The sequence below is a fragment of the Mustela nivalis genome (assembly GCF_964662115.1).
Source record: "Mustela nivalis genome assembly, chromosome: 11".
NCBI classification, from domain to species: domain Eukaryota; kingdom Metazoa; phylum Chordata; class Mammalia; order Carnivora; family Mustelidae; genus Mustela; species Mustela nivalis.
In genome coordinates, this window is record NC_139030.1 from 4,578,274 (window position 1) to 4,599,815 (window position 21,542).

At 39.9% G+C, this 21,542-nt stretch overlaps 1 pseudogene across 1 annotated transcript; it reads right to left on the reverse strand.

Moving 5' to 3' along the window:
* Positions 1 to 19,563: 19,563 nt before the first annotated feature.
* LOC309843465 (protein lin-9 homolog pseudogene) lies at positions 19,564 to 21,191 on the reverse strand (annotated as a pseudogene). The gene has a single exon. The product of its transcript is annotated as a protein lin-9 homolog pseudogene (transcript).
* Positions 21,192 to 21,542: the final 351 nt, after the last annotated feature.

The following is a 21,542-nucleotide window of genomic DNA, read 5'->3' on the forward strand; positions in this document are numbered from 1 at the left end:
TTTAACTATTTCTTTTCTTTCTTTGGCCTCATTGAGCTTCTCAACTCATGGATTTCTCATTTTTCTCATTACCCATCACCACCTCCTTCCTTTAGTTCCTTCTGTATTTGGCACAGACTCCCTATTCCCTTATTTCAGTCACTGTCTTCCAACCTGAAACTCTGCCTCTATCACAATGAGCCCAATGTTCTCTGCATGTCCACCTGGGCAAGGGACCGTTGCTGAAGGAGACTACACAACCAGATTGGAATGAGAATCTCTACAATTTTTGTTCACCACAAAAACACTGTTGCAAATTTAGGTAACATTTTCCTATTTGGCTAATTGTTCTACTTTCCACAATAGCAATTTCAGTTTCCTCCATTCTATGCAGACTCCCAATCTTTCCTACTTCACCATACTAAGCAGTTTCAGAAGTCTCTTACTTCCTGTAGAATGTAAAAGCCAGCATTCTGGAAATCCTTCAGCTTCCCACCACTAAACATAAATACCTCTCTGAATCCTCAGCCATCCCCTTTTTCAGTGTTTAAAGTGGAGAAAAAAAATTTTTCTCAAAAGCTAGCTACTACTTCCATTTCTTTACATTTCTTCACTCTTAGCCCACTCCAATCCAATTTATTGAATTGAAAGTGGCAGAACCACTTCCATAAAACTATATTGTCTATGAAAACCTTTGGAATCTTAATTTAATATACTACTTAGTTTTTCAGTAGTATGACCCTGTGCTCCGTAATACACTCCTACTAGTTTTCTTCTGACCATTTCTTTACCACTCAGGCTTTTCTCTTGGCTGTTTTTATCTATAAGATCTTTAAATATCATAGTTCCTAAGTATTTCCCTTTCTTCTCTTAGCCTGAACTCCCCACACCTATTCATTTCAAGAACGTCAATCAATAGCTTTAAACTGAATGTTCTCATTTTTTTTTCATCAAATCTATCTATGAAAGACCCACAGCAAATATTATCCTCAATGGGAAAAAGCTTGCAGCCTTCCCGTTGAGATCAGAAAGAAGACAAGGATGCCCACTTTCACCACTCTTGTTCAACATAGTATTAGAAGTCCTAGCAACAGCAATCAGACAACAAAGAGAAATAAAAGGTATCCAAATTGGCAATGTCTCTTCACAGATGACATGATTCTTTATATGGAAAACCCAAAAGACTCCACCACCAAACTACTAGAACTCATACAACAATTCAGTAACATGGCAGGATACAAAGTCAATGTACAGAAATCAGTGGCTTTCTTATACCCTAACAATGAAAATACAGAAAGGGAAATCAGAGAATTGATTCCATTTACTAGAGCACCAAGAACCATAAGATACCTGGGAATAAACCTAACCAAAGAGGTAAAGGATCTGTACTCGAGGAGCTACAGAACACTCATGAAAGAAATTGAAGAAGACATAAAAAGATGGAAGATCATTCCATGCTCTGGAATCAGAAGAATAAACATTGTTAAAATTTCAATACTGCCTAGAGCAATCTATACTTTTAATGCCATTCCGATCAAAATTCCACCGGTATTCTTCAAAGATCTGGAGCAAATGATCCAAAAATTTGTATGGAATCAGAAGAGACCCTGAATCACTAAGGGAATGTTGAAAAACAAAAATAAAACAGGGCCATCATGTTACCTGATTTCAAGCTTTTCTACAAAGCTGTGATCACCAAGACAGCATGGTACTGGCATAAAAACAGACACATAGACCAGTGGAACAGAGTAGAGAGTCCAGATATGGACCCTCAACTCTATGGTCAATTAATCTTCGACAAAACAGGAATGTTCTCATTTTTATATACTGAGCCAAGACTTTTTTCTGAGTTATCGATCGGCACAATTGTTTGCCTACTTGACTTTACACTTGGATTTTCAAGAAGCATATCAAATTTTATACAAACTGAACTCATGATTACTTATCTCCCTAAGTCTTCTTGCTTTTCATAATCTCCCCTCTAGAAGTACTCCAAACAGGTCTTCAAGTCAGAAATATGCAAGCCCTTCTTAACACTGTTTCCCCAAACAACAGTATTATGTCTTACCTATTTTACTTCCGTATCACTGGGATTCATCATTTTTTCCCAAATGTACTTTACTCATCTATCTCCTAAACTACTGCAATAACTTTGCAAATCATTTGCTTTTATTCAAATACTTGTTTCATTAATGGCATAACAACTGAAGGAATGTATGAGTTATTCCAATGATCACTGTTGGAACACTTTATGTGTTACCTAGAATTATTTCTTTTTTTAATTTATTAATATTTTTCTTAATTTATTTTTTATTTTCAGGAAAACAGTATTCATTATTTTTGCACCACATCCAGTGCTACATGCAATCCGTGCCCTCTATAATGCCCACCACCTGGTACACCGACCTCCCACCCCCCGCTCCATCAAAACCCTCGGATTGTTTTTCAGAATCCATAGTTTCTCATGGTTCACCTCCCCTTCTAATTTCCCCCAACTCCCTTCTTCTTTCTATCTCCCCATGTCCTCTATGCTATTTGTTATGCTCCACAAATAAGTGAAACCAGATGATAATGGACTCTCTCTGCTTGACTTATTTCACTTAGCATAATCTCTTCTAGTCCCGTCCATGTTGCTACAAAATTTGGGTATTCATCCTTTCTGATGGAGGCATAATACTCCATAGTGTATATGGACCACATCTTCCTTATCCATTCGTCCGTTGAAGGGCATCTTGGTTCTTTCGACAGTTTGGCGACCGTGGCCATTGCTGCTATAAACATTGGGGTACAGGTGGCCCTTGTTTTCACGACATCTGTATCTTTGGGGTAAATACCCAGTAGTGCAATAGCAGGGTCATAGGGAAGTTCTATTTTTAATTTCTTGAGGAATCTCCACACTGTTCTCCAAAGAGGCTGCACCAACTTGCATTCCCACCAACAGTGGAAGAGGATTCCCCTTTCTCCACATCCACTCCAACACATGTTGTTTCCTGTCTTGATAATTTTGGCCATTCTAACTGGTGTAAGGTGATATCTCACTATAGTTTTAATTTGAATCTCCCTGAGTGCTAGTGATGATGAACATTTTTTCATGTGTCTGATAGCCATTTGTATGTCTTCATTGGAGAAGTGTCTATCCATATCTTCTGCCCATTTTTTGATATGCTTTTCTGTTTTGTGTGTGTTGAGTTTGAGGAGTTCATTATAGATCCTGGATATCAACCTTTTGTCTGTACTGTCATTTGCAAATATCTTCTCTCATTCCGTGGGTTGCCTCTTTGTTTTCTTGACTGTTTCCTTTGCTGTGCAGAAGCTTTTGATTTTGATGAAGTCCCAAAAGTTCATTTTCGCTTTTGTTTCCTTTGCCTTTGGAGACATATCTTGAAAGAAGTTGTGTGGCTGATATCGAAGAGATTATTGCCTATGTTCTCCTCTAGGATTCTGATGGATTCCTGTCTTACATTGAGGTCTTTTATCCATTTTGAGTTTATCTTTGTGTACAGTGTAAAAGAATGGTGGAGTTTCATTCTTCTACATATAGCTGCCCAGTTTTCCCAGCACCATTTATTGAAAAGACTGTCTTTTTTCCACTGTACATTTTTTCCTGTTTTGTCAAAGATTATTTGTTCATAGAGTTGAGGGTCCATATCTGTACTCTCTATTCTGTTCCACTGGTCTATGTGTCTATTTTTATGCTAGTACCATGCTGTCTTGGTGATCACAGCTTTGTAGTAAAGCTTGAAATCAGGTACTGTGATGCCCCCAGTTTTATTTTTGTTTTTCAACATTTCCTTAGCGATTCGGGGTCTCTTCTGATTCCATACAAATTTTTGGATCATTTGCTCCAGATCTTTGAAGAATACCGGTGGAATTTTGATCAGAATGGCATTAAAAGTATAGATTGCTCTAGGCAGTATTGAAATTTTAACAATGTTTATTCTTCTGATCCCAGAGCATGGAATGATCTTCCATCTTTTTATGTCTTCTTCAATTTCTTTCATGAGTGTTCTGTAGTTCCTCAAGTACAGATCCTTTACCTCTTTGGTTAGGTTTATTCCCAGGTATCTTATGGTTCTTGGTGCTCTAGTAAATGGAATTGATTCTCTGATTTCCCTTTCTATATTTTCATTGTTAGTGTATAAGAAAGCCACTGATTTCTGTACATTGACTTTGTATCCTGACAGTTGCTGAATTGTTGTATGAGTTCTAGTAGTTTGGTGGTGGAGTCTTTTGGGTTTTCCTTATAAAGAATCATTAGACACTAATTCTTACTCTCAAATCAGGTCCAATTTATTTCTTTGGACACTTAACAAATATTATAGCCCTAGGCCCTCCTTTTCTTGATATTATGTAACTATAGGGTTTGCTTATTAAATTAATTCATGAAGTTCTTCCCTCTCATATCATCACAAACTCTGTATAGTAAGAGACAGACCTGGACATTTGTGTAGTACCAGGATGGAGGCCTGGCATTTTCCAAGGTCCATTGTTGTAACGTTTAGGATAACCTCTTCTTGTATAGAGAAAATAGAGTTCTAAGACCAAGATTAGTGAATTAGTCTAGTAGAAACTGTGTAGGTGAAACAGATAATATCCTTTTACATAATTTCCAGCTCTGCCTCTCACTGTCAGGTTTTCCAGATAGGTGTATGGAACTGATAGTTACTTGTCATTTCTGTTGAGATCCTTATGTGTTCAGCTGGAGCAGAAGTTAGCAGTTTGACAATTTTTGAAATTTGACTATCTTTAACTTGGTGTCCTGAGATAATTCCTGGGATGATGGCCCTGTTTTACCTCATACTCACTCCTCCTAAAAAATGGAGTCATCTCTGAGATCCACGTTGGTGCTCGTGTTCTTGATTCGTGCTGATAATTTTGATACAAAGTTCTTGCTAGGCTGGTTTTATATTCTATTGCACCACCTAATTTCTCTGTCTTTATTATTAAAGAATGTTTTAACTGAATCCTACAGTGACACTTTAGGAGAAATTTAAGCTAACATGAAATGTTTGCTTTTGGGAGAACTTATATGGTGCCAAGGCTTATTTATTGAAGAAATGTTGATCCTCTTGTCAAATACTGTCATATCCCTCAACTGATATGGCACAAACTTACTGAGTTTATTCCATGCATTTTTTATAGAATAAAATATACTCTTTTTTTCTGCTCCACCAGGCCAGATCCCAAACAGGTATTAGAATCCAAGTAATGAACTTTTAAGTCTGATTCTGATGGGATTGGCACAGATTTTATCCACCTTCCTCTATTCTATTTTTCTGCCAAGATCTGCTCCCTCAATACATTTTATGGAACACTTTACTATCTATCTGTTTCGTTAAAAAGGAACTCACCTATTTCTTGGGGTAAATTATGTTTCCTCTCCCACTTCACGACTAAGACTAACTGAACATTGAGCAAAATATCCCAAATGGAGCTTACAACCTGAATACTGCTTTGGAACTATGCCAGCTTTTCCTGAGTATTAACTGCTCTTCTAATGGTTGTCGAGTTCTTCAAATTGCAGTTTGAATTATGTCTATTTTAGAACTACAGATAGAAAAATTCAGATGTTTCACACAGGGATTTAGAGAATTAATTTTGTAAGCAAAAAGTTTCACTATGTTCTAGCAGAAGAAATAAGTTAATGATTTTGTGTGGTTTAATAAGACCCAAAGAAGGAAAATGGGGTCAATATCTATATTTTCAAAGAAATGTGTTTAAAATAGTCTTAAATATTATAGTTCGATTTCTAATTTCACCAATGGTTTAACTTGTTTTATCTTTCATCTGCTTTTCAAAAAAGGCAATATCTAATCCACTTATTGGACTTTGTCTTTGTGCCAATGGTGGGAGAAAATACTAGCCCTGTCATCTTCCCTGCGACTCTCAGAGCTGCTTCATTGGACTTCAGTAATGGTTCCAAGTTCACTTTACTTCTTTAGGGCTCACAGTAGGATATAAAAGGGGCCATGCCTCCCTCTCAGTGGAATTTTTAGTGAATAGTTTAAATACTGCCCTAATTTGTGCTTTCTTTCTGCTCTTTGAGCAATGACCTAAGAACAGGGAAGAATCTGTAACTTGATTTCATTAAACACTGGGAGAAGAGCTCATGATTGACCTCATCATCCTTTTTTCTTGTTGTTGTTTTTATTTGTTCCTTTGTTTTTGGCTCTCTGTTGATGCTCCATGGAATAGGAATACAGAGAGCCCAGTGCTAAATATGGTTTTAGACTTAATTCTCATCAATGGCGTCATTTTCTATTTAAAGAAAGTAACTGACTTCATGGGGAAAAAAGTGCCAACCAAGATTTGTAGCATGTTCAGCAAGCTTTTAATTCCCATATGATAGTGTGTTAAAGACACTGAGTATATAACCTCACACATTTACTTTTTTGTAACTATAAGATTTAACTTCATACACAGCATTCTCTCCCAAGCAAATGCAGCATGAACCTCATCTTTTCCTAGAAACTCCATAGGAAGAATGCGTTCTTCTACCTATATCTTTCAGGGTTACAGTGTGATTATTGCTGAAATTGAGACACTTTGGAGAGGAAAACATAATGCTACTAATAATTAAATAAGGTGAGGGGGGCAAGATGGTGGGGAAGTGGAGACATTATTTCAACAGGTCCTCTAAAGTGAGCTGATTATCTACCAGAACACTCTGAACACCCATGAAATCAGCCCGAGATGTAGGATTATACACTTCTGGATCTCTACAGGGGCATGAGATGCCAGTGAGTTAAAGCAGCAGAGTGTGAATGATCTGACTGATTTTGGATTGATGTCAGAGGATAAGCAGAAGGGGTAGGAAGCCACCAGAAGCAGCCCATTGGAAAATAATACCCCAATATGAGAGTGCCCTGTGATTGGGGCCCAGCATAAACTTGGAGTCAGGTTAAAAGGAGCAAAAGATCTTAAGGGGAAACTGGTGGAATTGGGCAGTTATGGGCCTGGGCTTAAGCCCACGGACCCAGGACGGCTGGCACTTTGCCAGAGAGACTGCAGCAAAGCCTCTAGGCCTTGGTCCCTCAGCTGCCTGCACGTGAGAGAGTCTGGGTGCATGCCAGCCAGTGCTCTCTAGAACCACAGCCTTTTGCACTCTGCCCTGCACGTGCGACCTGGGTCTGTGTTGCACACAATGTCTTCCTCTGCCAGGGATCCGTGCAGGCGCTAGCTGGTGCTCTCTAGGATCAGTGAGAGTCTGAACACTTCCAGTCCAGGTCGATGTGAAAATCTCAGCGTGGTATCCCTGGTTGGGATCTCTCCGGTGGTCTGGACCTGCTCAGACAGCAGCCCAGCAAAGGAAGCCACTGGAAGAGGGCTCTCTGAACCAATATTGCTCGTAGTTTTGTTTTTGTTTTGTTTTGTTTTGTTTTTTATAAACATATAATGTATTATTAGCCCCAGGGCTACAGGTCTGTGAATCGCCAGGTTTACACACTTTACAGCACTCACTATAGCACATACCCTCCCCAATGTCCATAACCGCACCACCCTCTCCTGATCCCATGGCCCCCAGCAACCCTCAGAGACTCTTAGCAAACTAAGAGTCTTTTATGGTTTCTCTCCCTCCTGATCCCACCTTGTTTCACATATTCTTTTCCTACCCCCCAAACCCCCCATATTGCATCTCCACTTCCTCATATCAGGGAGATCATATGATAGCTATCTTTCTCCGATTGACTTATTTCACTAAGTATAATACCCTCTAGTTCCATCTAATGTCATCGCAACTAGTATCCAAAATCTATAAAGAGATTAACACAAACTCAACACCCAAAGAACAAATAATCCAATCAAGAAAATGGGCAGAGGAGATGAACAGATATTTCTTTTTTTCTTTTCTTTTTTTTTTTTTTTTTTTTTGGAACAGATATTTCTGCTCATGGTTTTAATAGCACTGAGGTACAGAGACAAGCGGGAGCTCCTGCAACCCTTGAGATGGTGGCTGGGGACGAGCTCTGCTGGTGGGAGGTGGCAGAGGGGGATATGGTCTGGCCCACCCAGAGGGGAACACACTGAGGCTTCTCTCTGAGATGGAGGTCTGGGTTCAGTTTTTTCCTCTAAACCTCTGAAGAACCAACAAAAGCTGCCAAAGGGAGAAAACAAAAACAAAAACAAAAACCCTCCAGTGAACAAAAGCCTGAAAAACAGGTTTCCTCAGAGCCCAGCCCCTTGATAGCAGACAGGAGGACTCAACCCAAGCAAGACTTCCTGAAAAACCTTGCAGTGGGCCACTCCCCCAGAAAGCCAGCCAAAAAAATCCTAGAGGACAACTATCATAGGGTCCCCATAAAGCTGTAAAACCCCAATATCAGGGAAAAAGAAGATATTAAGCCCTCAGTGTAGCACTAAAACCTATACTTCATAGAAAACAACTTTTATTTTTAATTATTAAATAATGCATAAGTAGAGATGTTTCAAGAAAATCAAGACATTAAATTACAGTAGAAATAAAAATAAAGTAGACCAAATGAGTCACTGAGCTTGAATTCCTACTTGAATTGAAACCTTAGTTTCATGATCACCAGATCAATCTAGAGAGCCTCTGTGTAAATATATGTAAATATATTTCTGAATTATTTAAGCAAAGCCCCAGTTTACCATTCCACACTTCCAACAATGAAAAATATTTTGTAAAGCTGTCAAAGAACATATCACACTTTTGCTTGACTCATGGTTTTTTCCATGCTCTTTTCCAGTAAAGGAATTTGTTTTGTATGCTTGTTTTAAATTAAGAACATGTGGACCCCTGAGTGGCTCAGTTGGTTAAGTTTTGGTCTTTGGCTCAGGTCATAATCCCAGAGTCCTGAGATTGAGTCCCACGTCAGGCTCCTTGCTTGGTGGGAAACCTGCTTCTCCCTCTGCCTGCTGCTCCCCTTAATTCTGCTTTCTCTCTCTGGCAAGTAAATAAATAAAATCTTTAAAAATAAATAAATCAATAAAGAACATGGAGGTGAATTTATAGTGGAATATACCCTTAGGTATACAACAACATGAATATTCCCAACAAATCATCAAGACATTGCTTATATGCATCACATGACAGTTTTTCTATTTTCTTTAGCAGTCACTTTCCTCTGTCCAAAGTCAGAAACTGGCAACTACTTATCTATACTTTTTCTAGAATGTCATAGAGATGAAATTATATAGTATGCAACTTTTAGAGTCTGGCTTTTTTCACTTTGCACAGTACAATTGAGATTTGTCCATGTTACTGCATATATCTGTAGTTTCCTGTGCTTTTATTAATCTTTCTGCTGAGCAGTATTCTACCATATAGCAATATCACAGATAATCCATTCACCAGTTGAAGGGCATTTGTGTTTGGGGTAATTATGATTATAACCACTATATCTTTGCCATCAAGATCTGTGAGTGAACATTTTTTTTTTTCTCTCCGAGGGGCAGGATTGTTGGTTTGGATGTAAATGTATGCTTAATATTATAAAATACTACCAATTTGTTTTCCACAGTGATTGGTTTTTATTCCCACCAGAAATATGTGAGAACTGCAGGTGTTTCACACTCTCATCTGCAACTGATATTGCCATGGCATCATTTTTATCCAACCTTATAGACATGTGATGCTATCTAATCATAGGTCTAACTGGCATTTCCCTATTAGTAGTAATGTTGAGCACTTTTGCATGTTCTTATGGATCACCCATTTATCTTCTTTTGTGAAGCAGCTGTCCAAACCCTGTTTTTAACTGTGACCTTATTTTCTTATTGTTATGAGTTTATTCCCCCCTCAAGGGAAAAAAAGAAAAGAAAAGAAGAAAGAAAAAGACAAAATGAAAGGATACCTGGGTGGCTAAATCCTTTAAGTAACTGACCCTTGATTTTGGCTTAGTTATGATCTTAGGGTCATGAGATCATACCGCGCTTTGGACTGCCTGCTGGCCATGGAGGCTGCTTGGGATTCTCTCTCCCTTTTCCTCTGCACCTCCTCAGTTGCCTGCTCTCCCTCTCTCTCTCTCTGTCTATCAAAAACAAACAAAACCACAAAACTATGAATTTTGAGCACTGTTCGTTTGCAAAAAGGTGTGTTTTGCATTTTCTTCCAGTAGTTTATAGTTTGTCCTTTAATTTACAAAAACATTTTGAAGGAAGAAATGGTAACTTGGATGAAGATTAATTTATCATGTTTTCCTTTATGATTCATAACTGTGGTGTCCTATCCAGAAAATCCTCGCTTAACTCAAGGGTGCAAAAATCTTTCTTAAAATGTTCCTCAAAAAATCTTAGATTTTTGCATTTACTTTTATGTCTGTTATGTACTTTATGTTAATTTTTGTATGTGGTGCAAGATAGGAGTTGAGTCAGGTTTTTGTTGTGTTTTGTTTTATGTTTTGCTTATGGATGTCCAATAGCTCCAGCACTATTTGTTGAAAATACCTTCTCTTCTCTATTTGACTACCTTGGCTTCTTAAACTGATCATATACATGTGTATATGTACATATGTACACATTTTTGGACTCTTCCATTCTCTTGACTTGGGAGTTTACGCTTTTGCCAATACTATACTCACTCGAATATAGTTAGTCATAAAATTATGTAGTGTGATTTCTCCTCTAACACTGTTTTTCTTCTTTTTCTCTTTCTCCTTTTTCTTTTTCTAATGGCTACTCTAGTTCCTTTGCTTCTCTATATACATTTTTTTTACTTTCCAAAGATCAATTTATTTAAATTACGAATACTAAGAATAAAGGATTTATGTGTTCACATAACAATTTAGCTAAGTGTAAACTCTGCACTTAAGTTCTATAGTGACACAGTACCAACAAAGAATATGGAAGCATTTTTAAACTATACAAAAATTTCAAATGGAAAATAATCTCATTTTAGTTTTTTGTTTGTTTGTTTACTTGTTTGTTTTTTGACATACAGATAATACAAGTAGGCAAAGAGGCAGTGGGGGAGGAGGGAAGCAGGATCCCTGATGAGAGCAATTTTAATGTAGTTTTGATGAAGTCCCAGAACCTAAGTCAGGTTCGGTGGGGTGAGGAGGTTCAGAGCCGACGACTAAAGAAAGAATTCTTAAGACGTCATTGGTGCAAAATGGTGGTTTATTAAAGCACGGGGACAGGACCTGTGGGCAGAAAGAGCTGCTGCGCTGGGTTGTGAAGGTGGGCATGTTATATACCCCACGGTTGGGGGGAGGTGGTAAAGGGATGGGAGGTTTCAACAGAGTTCTCACATGTTAGGGAGGGCCTACAAGGTGCCGGGGGGAATCTTTGCCCTTATGGCCTGATCAATGTCGTCTTTAGGTCACCCATTAACATCAAGATAATTGGGAGATTCTTGGTGGGGCATTATGATCTGGCTATCATTTACATTTCCTTCTACCCCAGTCTCCTCCAGTTTATGGTGGGAGGGGGACATTAGGGCTTCAGGAACCAAGAGTTATTTGCCTCTGGAAATTTGTGCTATTGATAAGGTAACCTCCCTGTTTAGGTCTCTAGAACATCTTGTAGGGCAAGGGAGATTCCTGTTCTGCAGGATTGCGATCCCTGCAAGTTAACTATTTATCGTTTTATGGCAGTCAGGGGTGCCTGAGGAATGCTACACATATGGAGGGGAGCGGGTGAAGAGGGAGTGCAAGGCGCCAGCTTTTGCTTTGTCCTCAGCCAGCCTCCTGCTCCCTCATCATTCCCCCCTGAACAATTTTGACCCTTAAATCTTTAAGTTGGTGAAGGTGGAAAGTCTCATCTTCTGTAACTTCTTCGTGCTGAATAGGGGTGTAGAGCTGTCCCTACCTGCTCGGGTCAATATTGATCAGGGTAGGAACGTATAAGGGAGTTACAAAGGTGGAGGCAGCTGAATCCAGCGCTGACAGTGAAGAGGCGTCCTCGCGCGCGACAAGGATCATCTGCTGTGGTGTAGTCATTGTAGCAATGGAGTCTCGGCACCAAGTAGAGAAACATGGAACAAAGCAACATATTAAGATTAATAAGGCGATAAGAATAAGAAGCCCGAAAAGGAGATTTGGCCATAGTCCTCCTTCAAATTAGGTACTTAACCATTTACTGAGAGATAGAGAGGGATCTTGTAGGGCCTTAATCTGGGTGTTCATATCCTTTATTATTCCTGTGACATTTTTGTGATAGTCTGGGATGTATACGTAACATTCTGTCTTGATAATTGCACATGTGCCACCCTGGGCTGCTGTCAGGACATCCAAGGCCATCCTATTTTGTAGGACTGCCTTGCATATCTGTGACACTTCGGTATTAAGCTGGGAGATGCTATTTAGTGAATCATTGAGTGCCTTTGTAGTATATTTATTAAGGGCTTCTACATGCCACATGACATCCTCTAGTCCCGCAGATGGAACAAAAATGGATGCTAAGTGATCATACCATTTAAAAACAGATTGTGTCCATCTTTGTTTCAAGTTGGGGAGATTAGCTGGAGTTGTAATGGTTTTAGTAATGCGCCCATGAATCCAGGCAAATCCTAAAGTACAGCGACCTATCCATTCTGGAGGAAGCCAGGGCCACAGGTTGGTTCCACATATCCAGTGGGTTCCGTTTGGAGCTGGCCATCTAATGCCAGGTCACCTTACCCAATCAGTAGCAAAACATTCAGTAGCCTGGAGTACTATTATTTGGGAACACATTTCTAATGATAGCCATCCTCGATACTGTGTGTTATTTGTCCAAGTATCCTAGGTATGATTCTTTTGTTCCCAGCATAAAACTGCCTTTTAACTGAGCTGTCCAATTGTGGGTGTGAACCACAAATATGTATCCTAGATTTGATATATGCCATCCTTAGTATAGCGATAAGGAGGGTTTTGTGACTTAGGCCCATATTTGATTGGGGAGTAATGGCTTGATAGCAATCCCCTTTCCTTCCAAATAGCTCCATGGGCATGTAGTACCAGGAAAGCATATTTGGAGTCAGTATAAATGTTAATTCTTAGACTTTGGCAATTGCAAAGTGCTAGTGAGCACTATGGCACACCTAGCTTTTCTTATTTTTTTCTATGAAAACTACTGTCATCAGAAAACCAACTGTCATTCATATTTTTAACAGGGGCATCTTAAATCTGGCCATATAGAGTAAGCAAGATCAATAACCTTTTTTTCTCTATAGAGAAAGAAGTACAGGTCAGGTTCAGGCATACAGGTAACTAGGTTTAAAGTTTGACAAATTTTAAGTATTATTTCTGGCATATCTGTTAGTGTAGCCCAGTATTTAATAAGTCGGCCTCCATCATCCATTGGTGGCCTTTGCCTTCTAAGACAAATCTGGACCTGATGTGAAGTTATTACACTCAGGGACTGTTCCATAGTGAGGTTTGAGGCTCCTTTTATAGGAGGGCTGTTCCATGCTTAACTAAAGCATCTATTTGCAATTGCACCTCAACAGAGGTGACTTCTAGGATAATATGACTAAGGGATGAAACCAATAAGAAGACCTTTGAGTGGTCCAGCCTTAATAATATCCTGATTACAGAGGATCACTGGCAAGTGATAAAACTTATCAAGAGATAAGGGGAGCCCCCCATGAATCATCCAATCCACTCATAAAGAAAGTGGGGTCATCCATTATCTCCACAAGTCCATAGTTAATCCTATGGAGTGCGATAGGTTGGCTTTTAGGCAATTTCATTATTCCAGTTGTTTAATCATGTGCTGTGGGGTCTGCTAATATCCCCACAAAATAAAAAGCAAGAAGATCATCTAAATGAGCTATTGTGTAACTTCTCTGAAGATTACCTCTAATTGTTTAGCTTAGGTAAACAAGCATTTAAAGACAATCAACTCTAGAATTTAACATCCATAAATGTGTGTTACTAAAACATAATTTTTCTCTCTAAAATAACCCTCATTTCCAGAGATAGCCAAATCAGGACTAATTCACTTGTGAAACAAGTCCAGTTTTAACAAACTTGGCCTATTATTTACATAAGCTCAGCAAGAACAGTGAGTGTGATCAATAGATCTTTTAGAATCTGCTTTGCTGGAACTTTGTATAAGGAATATCTAGGTTGAACTTTTAGTATCCTCTCCGGGCCAGAAGCCAAGCCCTGTACTTGCCATGAGGCATGCCTGCAATACCTTTGGGCGAATTCCTCTTCCCAAGACTGCACCTACCAAGGAGTGACATTCTTTACTCACCTGGTGAGGCTGCTGGGAACTCTGTAAGCAAGGTATCAGGCCAACAGTCCCAAGGGGCTTTATGGCTCCAGGTTTCATAAAGTCAACTTTAGTTCCTTTAAACTGTCTGGTCATATCTGAGTCTTTTCAAATATGACATCCCAGTCAAAGCCTTGGTAAAATAACCCGTGTTTCCAATTCTTTCCTGTTACAAGGAGAACAGATTCTTATTGAACTTATGCAAATGACTGCTTGCCATGGAAGAAAGAATACTTACTAAGACCTTTTGGTTTCAGAGGGTTCAGATAGAGAGAAAAGGTGAATGCTTTGAGCACTTTTACAAATGAGCACTTTTACATCTCTATAAGTTACAGATAACTAGGAGGGAGTATCCCTAGTCTGTAAGAGCAAACAGTAGAGAGAACCAGCAATGTTTAAAGTAAGACAAAACATTAAGAGACACAACACTATAATCTTTTAGTTCATTTAGTCCCATGTTACTAATTCTGGTGAATGCGGCTTTAGTCAGTTCTGGAAATTCTTACCCATTTCAGTTTTAGGATTTTCAAGCATATCAAATATCTGTATTTGCCTGAAAGTCCTTTATAGGAATCTCCTTGAAGATAAAACTCATTTTACCAGAGAATTAAAACAATTATAAATGACAAAACTCAGAATGGATATGGTTAGAGCTAAAGAGACACGGGAGTTTACAATTTAGCTGCAAGGAAATCAGGTTATTTCTATGATACATAACATTTCCATAATTACAGTATCAAGTGATGATCTCTCAAAACGTTAAAACTTTAGGAAGTGCGTAGAATCTCTAGAATAGTTATAGCATTTTCCCAAATGTAACCCAAGGTTTATCATTGGTTCAGTAGTACTTCATGAGCAACTTCACATACCAAGGAAAAGCCTGAGTTAAAGAGATTTACGATTTAAATCTTGTCAACATTTGCTAAAATCTTAGAAAGTTTTAAAGCACATGCCTAAATATAATTAGGGATGTTAAACACCTGATAAAACTGAACATAGAAACTCGTTTTTCTGGGCAGGCAAAGAGAAAACCATTTACATTTTCTTAACAGCAGATCAATTGATCTAAGAAAACATTGTCCTTTTGAACAGAGAATTTCAGTCTTGTACCAATGTACCTTTAAAACCCATTCATTTCAATCTTAATCCATTCTTGACCATAGCTAAAATTCCTTTTCTGAAGATTTCCCTTCACAAACCTTCTACAACTTCCTTTGCATTCAGGTTTTGTCCCAAGCCATTTCCTTTTAAACAACCATCTCATTTAGGACAAAATTACCTTCCCTTACCTTCAACAAAATGTATTCCCATTCCTTAAGTCTTTCTTACATATCTCCTACTTTCCTACATACAGAGTTTCCCTTTATTTCCATCAGTCTTAGTTACACTAAGCAGAACTTCGTATTCTTAGAAACACCTTTAGTTATTAACCAATTGTGAACTGTTACAACAGAATTCTTCAGGTGGCAATTTATGAATCAGTTAAGTAGAAAACAAGCTTACCAGCAGATTTAAATACTCTTAGTTTCTTTGCAGTAAGAAGTCAAAAGCACAAACCTACATTCAGTAATTAACGACTTAGCATTTTATCCTGTTTGGTTAAGACCTAGATGTCCACAATTTAATTCCATTTGTCATCCAAGCAAAACTTTAAAACTTTCAGGTTACCAAAGACTTTTAAAGCTACTTCAGCAATTACCCATTAGACATTTGAGACAATTAACCATCAGTTTAGTCATTTCTTTGCTAACAAATTTTAACAAGTAACACAAGCTTATTTGACCTTCAGTAAACTTTGATAGAATAAAAGTTTCACATTTACTGCTGTAACTTCAAAGACACGTCTTATCTTAATTAAACCTAAACCAACAAACTTAACTTAGTTCCAAAACTGATTTACGTTCCACCTGGGCCCACTCCAATTTGAATGTTTACCTGAGACATGCGTGGGAAGATCTGGAGTGGGTGTGTTAGGTCCAGGGGGTACTCTTCTTGCTCCTTGACAGTGAAGAGAGAAGGAGCCGTGGTGCATGATCTAGAGGCCAGTCATGCAGGTTGCACGCGCGTTGGTACAGAAACACAATAAGGGGGAAACAGAAGAAACAAAGTGCTGCCAGGAGGCAGAGAAAAGATTCCCGGTTTTAGAGCTCATAAGCCCCAACAGAGGAGCAGACGCCATCTTTCCCACCAGCAAGGGGGAAGGGGTTAGGCAGTCCAAGTCAGGCCAGAGAACACAGGGAAACTTCCCCGAAACAAAGAGAGTTTTGGCAGCTGCTTGGGAATATTCCTTATAGTCTCTGTCTCGAGTTAGACCAACCCCAGTTGGCTCCAGTTATAGCCATTAACATGGGAAGTGAGTGAGGGAGAAGCCCCCACATCTATTAGGAGAAACAGAGAGAAATAAAGACAGAGTCCCCTTTGCTAGGGATGGCCCAGCAACCTGGGTTTACTAGAAGAAGGCTTATTTACGTAATTACCATCCAATATGTCAGGAGAACGTTTACTAGCTGACTCATTTGGGCAAACACATTTCACAAAAGCCCCTTAGGGGCCCTGGTGTAGAGCAATGAAGGCCTAGGTATGAGCGGTGCAGGCACCCTAGGTCCATTTGCCCTGTTTACTGCAGAGATCTGATAGATCCCACTGAGGCCATGCAGTGTTACAGGAGCTTAGTCCTTTCCTAAGTTTTGCAATCCAAATCATTTCCAGTGGGTTAAAAGGCACCCCAAGGTAGAGTCCTTGGGAACTGAAGCAGCCTACTGAGGCCATGCTTCCAGAAAAGTAAAGAAGGACCATTACCAAATCCCCCGACTCCTGGGTGGTGTCCCACACAGGGTATGTCAGAGGTTTTAGGTGTCAAAAGCGACCAGAGGCGTCCCTCAAGATATCGCTATTGATCACCATCCTGCCTTCCCTGGGAAGACATTCCTGCCGTAAGAGGCCCTGGAGGGGTGCCGGCGTCCCTCCACTTCCCCATCGCATCCTAGGCTGCTGATGGGTGCCTGGTGAATGGACTAAAATGCTTGTGCCATGCCATCGTATGTCCTGAAGACTGCATACTGTTTTGCCATATTAACCCATGGAAGTACTAGAAAAGTTTGGCAAGGGGAAATTACCCAATTTCATAGCTTTAGGCGGTTTGCAGAAGACACTGATGAGAAACAGTAAAGATTGAAATCCATCATGGTCTATGCGACATTCCAACACATGTGGTCCTTACAGCCAACTTTCCTAGGAAACGGTCCCCGGTTGCGTTTTAATTCAATCGGGTACTGGTTTCGGCCGGCTCCCAGTGGAGGTCCCGCAGCCAGAAGTGGCTAGACCAGGGATGTGGAGGGGATCACATTAGATCAATCAGGAGGAAACCTCACACAGGAGTCTTAAGATTGGCAGCCATCCTGGTGACTTGGGTGGCTGTCCTGTGCCCAAGAGTGACAACTTTCTATAAGAACAGGAATAGAGTGAGGCCATCAAGTTTCTGGGTCTTATTGCGATTCCGGCCAGGGTACTAGCTTACAGCCAAAAGGCAGACGTTCTCCTCCCCATAGAGTAGCCATGGGCTAGAGGATTACAGCCTGAGCAATTGACATGCAAGTGTTCCAATAAGACCATACTCCTTGAAAAAGCCCTGGAATGAGAGTAAAGGAAAAGGAGAGAAAGTACTCACCAATTTGCACCGAAGCTCAGAGTCCAAATGTAAAGACTCACAAATCTCCTGGCTGGCTCACCAAAAATGATGAAGTCCCAGAACCTAAGTCAGGTTCGGTGGGGTGAGGAGGTTCAGAGCCGACGACTAAAGAAAGAATTCTTAAGACGTCATTGGTGCAAAATGGTGGTTTATTAAAGCACGGGGACAGGACCCATGGGCAGAAAGAGCTGCTGCGCCGGGTTGTGAAGGTGGGCATGTTATATACCCCACGGTTGGGGGGAGTTGGTAAAGGGATGGGAGGTTTCAACAGAGTTCTCACATGTTAGGGAGGGCCTACAAGGTGCCGGGGGGAATCTTTGCCCTTATGGCCTGATCAATGTCGTCTTTAGGTCACCCATTAACATCAAGATAATTGGGAGATTCTTGGTGGGGCATTATGATCTGGCTATCATTTACATTTCCTTCTACCCCAGTCTCCTCCAGTTTATGGTGGGAGGGGGACATTAGGCCTTCAGGAACCAAGAGTTATTTGCCTCTGGAAATTTGTGCTATTGATAAGGTAACCTCCCTGTTTAGGTCTCTAGGACATCTTGTAGGGCAAGGGAGATTCCTGTTCTGCAGGATTGCGATCCCTGCAAGTTAACTATTTATTGTTTTATGGCAGTCAGGGGTGCCTGAGGAATGCTACACATATGGAGGGGAGCGGGTGAAGAGGGGGTGCAAGGCGCCAGCTTTTGCTTTGTCCTCAGCCAGCCTCCTGCTCCCTCATCAGTTTCACTTTATAATATAGTATATTAAAACAAAGAAAATCCCAAATACACACTTTTTACAAGATTAACATTTCAGGCAGGGTTTTTTTTTTTTTTTTAAACCAAGAAAACAACAAAAAACCCCCACAACCAAATATAAACCTTGTTTTCTGCATTTCACAGCTCTGGTTATTACATGTGTTTTTCCTATAAAATCTTTTGACTTATAAAATGTGCACGTTTGGATTTTAACCAGTCATCCGGTTCAAAAGTTGTGCAAATAAACAAAATGTGAAGATAATGTGTTACCAGCCTTTTTAAATAAGTCTCATAACAATCGTACCTTTTGCCCTGAATTGATGGGAAAACTCAGGCTAAATCCACTTGCAGAAATGCAGTGCTTTGCAAGTAATTAATTTTTCTCCTGCTCCTTTCTTTTCTTTCAACAGACAAAAAAACAAAGGTTTGTTTTATAAATTATGATAAATTAAAATATTTATGATTATAATATGATCTCTGGCAGAGATGTCACCAGCAGATATCCATCTCACATACTTGTCAAAGCTGCATCTCCCTTGGCTGTTCTGATTGATTCCTCCACAAGTAACTTCCTGCCTCTGGAGGGTGCTCTTTTCCAGAGCCTGCAGGTAGAGGAGCTGACCTGCTGGCACTAAAACCCTTAGGACATAGCTCCCCACAGGAGGCTCCTATCTGGGCTTGTAGACCCCAGAAACGGCTGTCTGCACCTGTCATCTGAATTCATGCATGTTGATAAAGGGGTCAGCACACTCTTCTATGAAAGCATCTTAGTTTCAGACAGTTTTGGCTGAAAAATACTTGCCAATAAACATGTAACATAAGAGATGCTACTGCAGCTGAATCATAGAAAGAAAAATAAATAGAATGCTCGTCAGCAGTGGTGGTTCAAGAAGCATGACAGTATGTTCCAAAGTCTTCACTGGAGGTGTACATTTCCCTTGTTTTCCAGCACGTGGGTCATTTGGTGATGGAAGCCAAAGTAAAGGGATGCTAGTGTCCTGTGTGGCTGGAACGGGACGGCTGCTTCTCAGTCTCTGTTGGTGTCCTTGGCTGAGAAGGCAGACTTTGTATCTGGTTCAGGCCACTCTGAATGTGTGAAACATGGATTTCTACATTATTGGGAAAGCAACTGATAGTAGACGCATCTATTGTACTCTTGAAATCATTTAATGAAACTGTAGGTGATTTGAACTCAAAGGAATTCAACTCTCCTCCTTCTGCCAGACAATTTGTAATAAAATAGTAGTGAGCTGAAGATTAAATATGTCAGAATTCCATTCTCAACACAGAGCCATCTAGTGGCTCAGTCTCCTATCTGTGGGTTCGTCCTTAGGCTGTGGCCCTGGTCTGGATGGAGCAGGCTCATAGCAGTGCTGCACTTCATGCAAACTTTGTCGAGGTCCTTGTTGAGCTGCTCAAGCTCCAGAATGATGGTTGCATAACTCCGCCGAAATTCAATGCCAATGGGCATGCAATAGGATTTCAATTTTTTTGCTTCTGTGTTCATTGCTCTTAATTTTTTGATATGTCCCTTTTTAATCATGAGAACTTTTGACGAAGTGTTCACTTGGATGAGGAATTGTACTGGAAAATGACCTAGCATTTCAGTGTCAGAGCCAGGAATCTTAATTCTCCAAGGTGACTGTGCTAGTACAGGATCATTATCCCTAATTGGTGACTGGAGGGGAGGAATGTAATGTAACCATGGTGGAGTCATAAAGAATCAAGAAGGCCCCTGATTTTGTCAAAGACAGCAACTGGCATCGTCTCATGCAGCTCATTACTAAGAACTTCATAGTCAGATATGGTATGGTTGCCAAGCCCTACCCTATCAAAAGTTACTCTATAAGGAGGATTAAAAGTATCCACAGCAACTATGAAGAGACCATCATGAACACCACGTAATCGAACTATAACTTTGGTTCCAATAAACAGGGGCAAAGGAATTTCATCTGGGAGATCTTCGAACTGGGAAACATCTGCAACTTGCCTTTTTTGTAAGAGTCGTATTTTCTGTTGTTTCTGTTTTAACGCTGGTCTCTCTTCCTCAAAACATGAACAAGAAAGTCTCCATGTTTTCCCATAAGTCACCTGATTATTCCCCACTCTACCCTTGTAACTTTCTTGTTTTTAAATTAGGAAAGGATTCCTTCAGAAAGACACAGAAGTCATCATAGCCTTCAAACAGTTGTTTATCTATAATTGAATAGAACCATTCATATATGCACCATTTATGTGCTTTGGGAAGCTTGAGTTGGTTATGTAATTGGAAACCAATCTTCTGTGAGGCTTTCTTATCTGGTGTGATTGTCCACTGTAAAGTTTGGTGGGACCATTGCAACTTTACTGTTTCTTTTGGGTTACCATTTTTTATCTGTCTGTCATTTTCATTGTAAAAGAGTCAACCTCATTTTGAATTTCTGAAAGGCATCTCCACAGCGCCACAGCGGAGCCCATATGCCTGCTTTCCAAACAGGTGGGTTTTTTGTTTTCTTTTCTTTTTGTTTTGTAAAGAGCTATACTTTTCATTCCATGTGTTAGATAAGCTTCCCTTTTTTAAACTGACAAGGGCTTTTTGCTGAAGAGTTTTTGTCAGGCATCTGGTTAAGCTGCACCATCTGGAATGAGCCACCTCCATATACATTTTGATACCAGCTTGTTGATCTCTACAAAGCAAACAAGCAAATAAACAAAATAACTTGCTTGGAATCTTAAATTTTTTTTATTATTATGTTCAATTCTCCAACATTGTACATCATTAATTTTTTTTAATAATTTATTTATTTATTTGACAGAGAGAGATCACAAGTAGGCAGAGAGGCAGGCAGAGAGAGAGGAGGAAGCAGGCTCCCTGCTGAGCAGAGAGCCCGATGCGGGAGTCAATCCCAGGACCCTGGGATCATGACCTGAGCCGAAGGCAGTGGCTTAACCCACTGAGCCACTCAGGCGCCCTACATCATTAATTTTTT